At 41.6% G+C, this 9560-nt stretch overlaps 1 long non-coding RNA gene across 1 annotated transcript in view; it reads left to right on the top strand.

Annotated features, from left to right (window-relative positions):
- LOC129144888 (uncharacterized) overlaps nucleotides 1–9557 on the top strand; it is a 19865-nt gene extending 10308 nt beyond the window's left edge. The window contains exon 3 of the long non-coding RNA XR_008549689.1: nucleotides 9532–9557. This is a non-coding gene — a long non-coding RNA (uncharacterized LOC129144888). The remainder of the gene's footprint in view (nucleotides 1–9531) is intronic.
- Nucleotides 9558–9560: the final 3 nt, after the last annotated feature.

Below are 9560 nucleotides of genomic sequence, written 5' to 3'. Positions count from 1 at the left end.
GTGTGTTGAAGTCTCCCACTACGTATGTGTGTTTCTCTGATGTCTGTTTTCAGAGAGGAAACAGTTGTCTGATATATCTTTTGGTGCTCCTTCGTTTGGTGCATATATGTTAATGAGTGTTTTTCTTCTTGAAATATTGTCCCCTTGATCATAATGTATGACCATTGGGTCCTTTTTATCTTTTTGAGTTTGAAATCTGTTTTATCTGATATAAGTATAGCTGTTCCTGCTTTCTTTTTGCCCATTTGCTTGTAGGATTGTTTTCCATCCTTTAACTTTGAGCCTATTTTTATCTTTTGTAGCTAAATGTGTTTCCTGTAGACAGCAAAAGGTTGGGTTTTGTTTCTTAATCCAGGCTGCAACTCTGTGTCTTTTTGAAGAGTTAGTCCATTTACATTTAGAGTTATATTTGATATGTTAACATCTGTATTTGCCATTGTGTTTTCTTTCCTTTGATTTTATTTATTTATTCTTTAATAACTTTTTTTTTTTTGGCCTTCTTTGTTATTCGTCCCTCTGAGTTCTGGCTTTAGGACTCCTTGTAGTATTTTTTGGAGTGGGGGTTAGTTGCAATGAAATTCCGGAGTTTCTGTTTGTCTGGGAAGGTCCATATTCTTCTTCAAAGAGGAAGGAGAGCTTTGCGGGATAGAGTATTCTTGGTGGCATCTGTTTTCTTGAGTCTGTTGACTATGTCCCTCCACTCTCTCCTTGCCCGTAGTGTTTCTTCGGAGAAGTCTGATGTCAGCCTGATTGGCTTTCCTTTGATGTTATCTGTTTCTTCCTCTTGCCAGCTTCATATTTTTTCCTTGTCCTGGATTCTTGGGACTTTACTATTATGTGTCTTGCTGTATTTTTTCTTTCGTCGTGGAAGTTGGTGTTTCTTCTTGCTTCTTGTATATCAATTTCAGCTCCTTCTTCACATTTGGGAAGTTCTCTCTTCAATTATCTCTTTGATATTTTCTCTGTTCCTACTTCTCTCTCCTCTCCTTCTGGTATTCCTATAACTCTTATATTTCCTTTCCTCATGGAGTCAGATAGTTCCCGAAGTCTTTCTTCATTCTTTTCCTTCGTACTCTTCTTTCCTTTTTCTTTTTTGGTTCTTTTTATTTCTGTTGTCTTCAAGAGCACTTATTCGTCTTCCATTTCATCAATTCTGCTTTCATTGCTTCCCAGAATTCTTTAGTTTTCCACTAATTCTTTGATCTCCTGCATTTCTTTTACTTCCCTCTTTAGGGAGTCAATTTCATTCTTCTGATCGTTGATTATTTTTCCCTTATCATTGTTTTCCTTTATGACTTCTGTCAGTTTTTTAATCACGGCAATTTTAAATTCTCTTTCTGGAAGGCTCAGAAGTTCTTCCAAGTTACTGTCGTTGCAATCTGAGGGCTGGTTTTCTTTTGTGGTGTGCTTTTTTTCTGGAGAGTTGCTAGGTTGCGTGTGGTTCTTCTTCTCCCTACTGTCTGTTTTCTAATTTGCCGTATGCGTTGGGACACTGTGTAGTTGGGACTGGCCGGCATCTTGGGTGAGCTTCTCTGCTCCCCTCTGGTTCCTCCAGGAGTCATCTGTCAGTTTCAAGCAGTCTTTATGGAGAAGGTCCTGTCTCCTAAAATGTCGATGTGGGGACACACTCCCCTGTGCCCTGGTCTGCCCGGCGGTGGGTTCCTGCTCCCCCACTGGGCTTGGACTGCAGGCCAGAGGGGGTCTGGCGTGGGCGAACTTCCCCCGCTCACCTCTGGCTCCTGAGGAAGCCTTCTGCAGGTAGTCTTTACTGAAGAAATGTCCCTGTTCTAAAATGGTGATGTGGGACACACTCCCTGCGCGTACGGTGTCAGGCACACTCTTCTGCGTGCCTGGTCTGCCCGGCTGTGGGCGCTCGCTCCCCCTGTGGGCTCAGACTACTGGTCGGAAGGGGCCAGGTGTGGGCTAACTCCCCAGCTGGCCACTATCTCCTTCAGGAGCCTGTGCTGGCTACAAGTCGCTAGGTGGCGCCAGAGATTCTCTCCTAGCCCTTGGGGAGCTGATTTTCCACCCCGTGGGACAGGGAGCAGAGCGGGATGGTAGGGTACACCTCAACGGCTTTGGGGTGCTGTGTCTGCCTTGTGCCCCACGGTCGTGCGGAACCCACGCCCCTAATTTCGTGCCCCGGGTCTCAGTTCCAAAGCCCTCAGTTCCAGGACGCGGGCTGTAGCCCAGATCAGTGGCGCGGGAATGGCGCCTTTTGAATCCCGCTCCCCTGCCTGGGCGCCTGGTTCCTGCTCACTCCGGGAGGGCCTCCGCGCGTCTCCCCGCAAGCCTAGGTCGTCTCCCGGCAAGCCTAGGTCGCAGGCGCGGGGACCTGGGCAGCTGCGATCCGATCCGCGCAATCCGCTCCGCTTTCCCCGCGCAATCCCGCTCCGTGTCTGTTTTTCCGGCGCGCCGCTTCCGCGCAGGCTTACCGGGCGGCCGGGGCTGTGTGCTGGGGCTGGTCTCCTCCTGGGCGGGGCTCTCTGCAATGGCGCCCGGAGCTCACCTCCGCGGCGGATCCTGCGGGGGTTCTCCTCAGCTCCCGTTCACAGGGTGTGGTGGCTGCAATAGTTCCTTTCCACTCACAGTCCCGCTTGCTGCGTCCTTTGTTCTTGTTGGCAGTTTTAGTGTGTCGTTTTCCTCCTCTCTGCGGGTCGGAGAGTGCCGCCTCTGTGGGCGGGGGAGGGGAGCAGGGTTCTGCGCTTCCCTGCCTTCTGGTCCTCTTTTATGGCAACTTTCTTCTTCGGGCAGTTTGCTGGTGTCGTCCGTTTATCTTCCGTGTCACAGTTCTCACTGGGACCTGCCGCTTTTCCTCCCTATTAACTTTTTTTTAATGGGAGATCTTACTTGCAGCGTCTCCTCGCCGCCATGTTGCTCCGCCCCCCAGATTTATTTTAATATACTGCTAAGGGGAGCAGTGGGCAAGAGAGGAAAGTCTGCTGTGCCATAAGTGGGTTAGTTCCCTGGCTGGGGATCAAACTCAGGCTGTAGTGGTGATAGTGCTGAGACTTAACCCCCCACACCACCAGGGAGGCCTGGCAGGAAGGTCTTCATGCTTTTCTCTTCACTTGATGATGACTTCTCTCAATTCTTTACCTGTTCACTTTTAACAGAGTTCCCCAGGGCAAGGGTCCTTATCCTTTAGCTTTGTGACTCTTCAAGACTGGGGAGTGGTGTCAGATAGTGGGAACATTTGGCTGGTAATGAAAAGACCAGGTTTTTTTTTTTTTGGTCCTAAGCAAAAGTAAGTAGAAAGAGGATGAGGTGTTGAAAGAGTCTCTTACAGATGCTCAAGCTTGTGTAAGCAACATTAACTGTTGAATTAATTTTCCCCCCTGTTAGCAATAAAAGTTATGATACCCATTTACCAGGAACAAGATAGATTTCAATAAATGTCACATTTTTACTTCTTTTTCTTCATTGATCTATTTGTTTACACCTGGCACTAAAGTGAAGTTTGAAGGTATAGGGAGGGAATAAAGAGGTCTTTTATCTAAAGCAAACTGGTTTTGATAGTAGGCAAGGTTAATAATGTGACCTGTTTTATTTTACCCTTTCTGTATATCCCAATACTGGTTGGAACAGCCTAATATTTTTAGAGAGCTGATAATATTTTCATATCATTGTAGGTGATGTTAAAGTACATAAAATCAAATGAGGTCTTTGAAAGTTGATGCTGTTCACCAAGAATTTAATCATATGGGAAATGCAGAATTGTTTGGTCAGATGGACGGGATTTTTCAGGATTCATCACTGAGATGTTCTTTTACAGGCAAGAAAAGGAAATAATTCCTTGTGGTTTGATCTACTGATATACCAATTATATTTGTGTAGATTCATTCACTCTCCTTTTCTTTAAAGACACATTGATTATCAAGAGCCCTGTAATTGAATACAAAATTTTGATGAGTCTCTTTTTTTTTAATCTCTTTTATCACGGAATACTTAATGTTTCTTGCAATTTTTTTCCCCAGTGGTTTTATAGATACAATGAAAAGAAGGCTGTCAGAGAATTGCTTCTTTTAAATTTATTTTGTTGATTGGCTTATAGTTCTGTTTCATGGATATTTTTTAAGGATTCTTATTTCCCTAAATAAGATTAGTGATTTTGAGGATGTTTATTTTCCAGGCAAAAAGTTGGTTACTTTAAGGAAAGTTTAAGGAAATGTGTTTGTAAATTCAGTGCCTAGAATGTGCCTATAAAAATTCATTGATATCATTTGGATCAATACATTTTCCTTTCCCTTCTGTGGGGTAAGTCTTACAGGAATTTTCACAGCAAGATTTCTGAGTACTGTGTTTGGAGGATTCTTTCATCAACTTGGCACAGAAAGAAATATCATCTTGACCTTGTTTCTGAAGGATATTTTAACCTCACTAATTAAGCAACCTCCACTGCTACTCAGTGAAGTTCTCTTGAGAGTGAAGGGCCTTTGATTAGGGAAATTCCCTAATTGGATAGGACCTCTCATCATAAAACAGTCATAACATGTTGATTATAGTTTTACCATTAGGAATTCTATTGCTTAACACAAATGGATTATAATAAGAATTTGATTAACCTAAATCAGTTTTAGCCTGGAGATATTTGGGACCATGGAAAAGATCAAGTCCCTTTGGCAATCCAAAAATCTCAGGAAAAAGGATGGGGTTTTGATTCATGATAGCAACAAGGAATATTGCACTATAGAGTTTGGGTTTTTATCTAATAACAATATTCCAATGATTACTAAGTCTGATACTTATCTTATATATATTTCTCAAGTTGCACTTAACATTTTTATTAAGAAAATAGGAGTACACAGAATTGTATAATAAATTTCCATATACCCATCAATTGCCAATATATTATCAATTTTGTGTCATCAGTTCCCCCACTTTTTCTTTGTCTTCTGGGAAGATTTAAAGCAAATTCCACATAAATTATTTATAAATACTTCAGTATTGACCTCTGTTAACCTATTTTTGTGTGAACATGAAAATAATAACTATAGATCCTAAAACTTAGATGGGACTTTACAAAGTGCCTTATCACATTATCACAAAAAATTATGGATATTATCATCATTATTGAAGCAGATATAAATCCCCAGAGAGTTTGAGTGGTTAAATAATCTCAGGTCCTACTGAATAGTGACAATGGCTTTCAAACCTGGGTCTTCTGCAGATACTTAACTTAGTTGTACACTGCAACGTATACGCCTGTATTAAGAAAAAAGCTATTCCCTGGGTATTGACTTCCACTGCTCTGAATACAGCCTCCTTTCCTTTGGTCCTGTGATACCTGGGGATCAACTAAAGAAAACTGAGGAGAGAGAGAGAAAAGTGGCCATTGGAGATCGTTTTAAACATGCCTTTTTAATTCTAATGTTTTGATATCTCAGGCCTTGCCGACCCTGGAGAGACTGACCTGGAGAGACCTTCTAGGCCTTCATCTAGAAACAGTAAAGAATTACCCTGCAAGTTTACCTTTATACATTAACAATTAACCCAAAGCTCATATCCCTTCTTTACTGGGCTCTTATATTCTAGGTCATTATCTGCCCATCCTAATCATCGCTGCACCAGACACCAGATGACTAGGGATAGACTGTCTTCCTGGTCTCCACAGAAACTGTTCCAGTGCAAATCTACCTACTCTACCATTCATATTTCTTCCCATGGAAACCACAATAAAGGCTCTTGCCCACATTTCCGCTCAATAATTGCCTCCTGACAGACCATGGTGCTCCCTCCATGGCCAAGTGTGGTGTGTTGTGCACTTCCTTTGGGGAATTGTGTTTATAGCAAGCTCTTTTCAATAGTAGTCTTCTCCCAATCTGTTGGTCTCACCAGATCTGGAGAATGATAAGTCCTACACTTAAAAACAAGATGAGCAAAGCTGAGTAAAATTTGGTGGGCATTACTTACTTCAGGAAGACCTTGCAAACTAGTTGGAAGTAGGTGAGGTCCAGGGTTGGGTATCAAGTTGGCAATCAAACTGTACCTGAACAACCACTGAGGACACACAATGAAATCTACAGCACATGAAAACATCATAGTTGAATAGCAATAGGCAACCATTCAGTCCTCCTGTATGCTGGTGGAGATGGGCTGAATTTCAGGGGGAACCCTAACTTTTGTTAGGTAAGAATGTCATCTCAAATATTGTGCATGTCCCCACAACTGTAGGAAGGCAGTGTTCTCTTGCATTCTCATCAATATTTCTTTCCATCGGCCACCATTCCTGGTGGACTATTGACATATATAAGTGAGGTTTTACCTCAAGTTGCCTCTTCTTTGAGTCTTCAGTTCTTGAGTTACCTCTTGCATTTCCAGTTTTATTTCCATTTTCAGCTTGAATTGTAGATCTGTCAGAGACCTTAGAGCCAAGCCCAACATCCTCATTTTACAGATGAGGATCGTGAGATTGAGCAAGGTGAAGGAACACAGCTAAGTCCTAAGAACACAGGATACAGCAGGTAGTCTAAAGTATGGGCTTTGTGATGTGAAGTACTCATTCTCTTCCTCTACTGATAATTTTATTATTTATTTATTTATTTTTTAAGATTTATTTTATTTATACAAGGACTGGGGTACAGGCCAGAGGCGTGAGAGGGTGAGAGGATTCACCAAAGTCAGAGCAGGGAATAGAACAGGCAGACTGATGAAATACACTGCTGAGGGGAGCAGCGGGCGAGACAGGAGAGGTCTGCTTGTCATGTGGGTTTCTCTGAGGCTGGTGGGGATCGAACAAGCACTGTAGAGGCTGCAGACAGCTTCACAGTGCTGTGTTCAACCACCTGCACCACCAGGGAGCCCCTATACTGATAATTTTAAATAAAATATGAGTTTTATTCACTATAGATCATATCTCACAATAACAATTTCTAGTGGACCATGAGTTAGTTGAATGTAGCACTGACAATATAATAAAACATTTATTTAAATAACTAGGAAATTTGTTACTTCCTTATGAAAAACGTATGTACTGGTTTGTACTTATTTATCATAATTCTGACACACTTGCTAGATTTTCCTTTCTGGCTTTGCTTACATATACACAAATACACTCAAACACCGACAAATGTACAACATAAACATGCTTCTCATCCTAATACTCATTCCCCTATCCCTATTGGTTTAAAAAAAAAAAAAAAACTTCTAAACTTCTAACTCAAATGAAGATGGATGGGACAATAAACTACAGACCATATGTTAAAAGATCCCATAAAAATGCATTAATTATAACATGAATTGACTGGAGTAATATCCAGAATGGATACTATTATTTTAAAGAGGCATTTTATTATTTTTGTACTGGTTCTGGGAAATATATGATTAAAGTTTAATTATTCAATAATGAACTCACTTATCTAAAATCATGAACCCAGGACCCATGTGTCCTTGCTAACTATTGAAGTGACCTGGACATCATTAGGAAGATTCCTGAGGCGAGTGATTCTCAAAACAGAATCACTTGGAGGTCTTACTCAACCACAGGGTGACTGGGCCCACTCTCAGAGGACCTGATATAATAGGTCTAGAATGGGTCCCATGCATTTATATTTTAAAAGGTATCTTCTGATCCAGGAACAACATTTGGGAGCTGCTGACTCAGGATAGCATTTACTTGCAAGTTATACCAAAAAGGGGCTGGTGGGAGTCTCCTGATTCCTCCAGACCAACTCATGGCCTTGTGGCTTTATCCCAAATAGACCACATATTATTATCTTCTCTGAGCCCAGATTAAGACCTGAAATTTTCTAGGAGGAATCTCTTAGAACACTTGCAAGTAGTAACCCAAGTCAGACAAATATGTATGAAAAACACACCAAATAGCATCAGCTTGAGAGTAGATCCACTAACACCTGCATTTTTGAATGCATTAAAATAATCAGACATGTTTTATATATCCTCTGAGCAATTTGGGAATGAGGGACACTTCCATATTCATGTCTACTAATCGTTTGTAGGAAATACAAAAAAAAGATTTGATAAGTCTCTGCTGCCATGAAACATGGTTCTCCTGTAATATAGGTGTCACTAGCTCATATAAGGTAGTGCCACCTCCAGGGTAAGTTGCCTTTAACTATATATGCTATTGTTAATTTTAGTGTATTGATATAGTTGATCCTCAAATTGTGGATTCCATATTTGCAAACTTGCCTATTTGATAAAATTAATTCATGACCCCAAATCAATACAGTTTCTGATGCTATTTGTGGGCATGTGCAGAGGTGATTTTGATTTTCCCAAGGTATTTGTTCCTAGCTGAGCACCAACAAAGAAAGCCTCTGCTTTCTTGTTTCGGTTCTCATACTGCAAAGAAATGTCCCTTTCACAGTCTAGTTAGTATCATGATTTTCACATTTTTGTGCTTTTTATTGGTGATTTATTTACTTTATATTTTTTCTTTATTAGCTAACAGTGGTTTACAACACTGTATTTGATTCAGAAATACAGGCTTCCACCTCTTAGGTGTTCCTTACCATACCTTGCCCACCACCAAGGCACCCACAGTCCTCCACCATAGTCCATTGTGCCCCCCTTCTCTCTCCATGCTGCCCCTCCCACTCTGGTAGCCTCAGTTTTTACTACCCTGAGTGCTCCTGATCTCCCTTGATTTTGCTGTTTAAAATGTCCCCCAAGCCACTGAAGTGCTCTCTAGTGTTTCTAGTCACCAGAAGGCTGTGAAGTGGCTTTTGAAGGAAATATGTGTCAGATTAATTTTGTTCAGGCATAATTTATAGTGCCATTGGCCATGAGTTCAATGTTAATGAATCAATAACATATCTTAAATAAGATGCCTTTAACTAGATGAAACAAGGTGATCAGTTGACCAAAGTGCTATTTCCAGAGGGTTGTGAAAGCTAACCCTCTATTTCCCCTTGCAACAGTGATGGAGCAGGTGCTAATCCAGGTTTGGCAATGGTTTTATAGACATGACTATCATGAATGAGAACAGATATGACTTGAATTTGCTGAGGATATCATGCTTAGTGAATTTTATTCATCTGCTGATTAAATTTACCAACTTATTTCATGCTATCAGCACTATATATTTATTCACTTCTCAAATATGACATTAAAACGCAGACTTTCCACCATGAAAAAGTAAAAATGTCACCTAGGTGACTTTCAAATCTGCTCACGTGCAGTGGACCAGGGAGCACTGGATGATTTTTTTTTTTTTTTTTTTTTTAATTTTCTAGAGGCATGTCTTATTTATTTATTTATTATTTGTTTGTTTGTTTGGTTTATACATGCACTGGGTACAGTCAGAAGCGCGGGAGGGTGAGAGAATTCACCAGAGCCAGAGCGGGGAGTAGAGCAGGCAGAAGGACCGAAGGACACTGCTGAGGGGAGCAGCGGGCGGCAGGAGAGGTCTGCTCGCCATGTGGGACCCTCCTCCGGTGGCCGGGGAGCAGCCGGGGATTGAACCGGCTGCAGAGGTTGCAGGCAGCTTCGCAACCCAGCGCTCAACCGCTGCGCCACCGGGGAGGCCCAGCACTGGATGATATTTAACTGGCTTTTTTCCTTCCTTAGTCTCCACAAAATAGAAGTCTTTGGTTGTC

The sequence above is a fragment of the Talpa occidentalis genome, unplaced genomic scaffold (genome assembly GCF_014898055.3).
Source record: "Talpa occidentalis isolate TD23 unplaced genomic scaffold, MPIMG_talOcc4v2.1 talOcc4.7, whole genome shotgun sequence".
Taxonomy (NCBI): Eukaryota; Metazoa; Chordata; class Mammalia; order Eulipotyphla; family Talpidae; genus Talpa; species Talpa occidentalis.
The sequence above is the reverse complement of the archived record's forward strand: the minus strand, read 5'-3'. Positions and strand labels throughout refer to the sequence as shown.